The sequence below is a fragment of the Bison bison genome, unplaced genomic scaffold, assembly GCF_000754665.1.
Source record: "Bison bison bison isolate TAMUID 2011002044 unplaced genomic scaffold, Bison_UMD1.0 scf7180017864512, whole genome shotgun sequence".
Taxonomy (NCBI): domain Eukaryota; kingdom Metazoa; phylum Chordata; class Mammalia; order Artiodactyla; family Bovidae; genus Bison; species Bison bison.
In genome coordinates, this window is record NW_011495066.1 from 2,929,668 (window position 1) to 2,930,628 (window position 961).

At 53.1% G+C, this 961-nt stretch overlaps 1 protein-coding gene across 1 annotated transcript in view; it reads left to right on the forward strand.

Annotated features, from left to right (window-relative positions):
• Positions 1–961, forward strand: part of SHROOM2 (shroom family member 2) — a 97,411-nt gene that overhangs the window by 71,770 nt on the left and 24,680 nt on the right. The window lies entirely within an intron of this gene.

Genomic DNA, 961 nt, shown 5'->3' on the forward strand with positions numbered 1-961 from the left:
CCCGGGGGTGACTGGTGATCTGATGTCCTCATCCAGTTACTGAACCCTTCGAGCTACTGTCTCTGGGCTCATGAGTGTGGTGGTTGCAGAGTCTGGCTCCCGCTAGATGACAGGGGACGCTGGGGAACTTGGGGGAGGAAGTCGGTGGTTTTCTGTAGATCAGCCATGGAACCCGGAAGGGACCTTTTTCCGGAGGACACAGCAAGAGAAACATGCCTAGGGAACTCAGCTTTCAGCGAAACCGCCTGGATGGGGTGGGGCCGGCTGCAATGGCAAGGTCTAGAGCAGATGCACCTCCTGGGCACTGAGCGGGTGCTGGGTGTGTGTGCAGAACTATCCCGTCCCGCACGTCAGGCAGTAGGTGACAGCTCCTCTTGCGCTTATGCTCTGCCTGCTGGCTGGCTGATCACTGCCATCTCGTGGAGTCTCCTCTAACAGCCCTGAGGTCGTCTCAACAGAAGACAGCTCTTCCAGTGGACGGAAGGGTCCGTCCAAGGCTCATTTGATGGCTCAGGCCAGAAGAGTGTTTCAGGACAAAGCAGCAGACGCATGGCTGGCTCATTTGTTGGGAGTTTGGTTATTGTAACACCCATGAGCTTTAATTATGGCGTAGATATATATATGCATGTACAATATACATCATAAAGCTTCAGCTTCCCCGGTGGCTCAGATGGTCAAGCATCTGCCTGCAATGTGGGAGACCCGGGTTCTATCCCTGGGTTGGGAAGATCCCCTGGAGAAGGGAACGGCTACCAAAGCATTGATGCTTTGGAACTGTGGTGTTGGAGAAGACTCTTGAGAAGTCTCTTGGACTGCAGGGAGATCCAACCAGTCCATCCTGAAGGAAATCAGTCCTGAATATTCATTGGAAGGACTGATGCTGAAGCGTCAATACTTTGGCCACCTGATGCAAAGAGCTGATTCATTAGAAAAGACCCTGATGCTGGGAAAGATTGAAGGC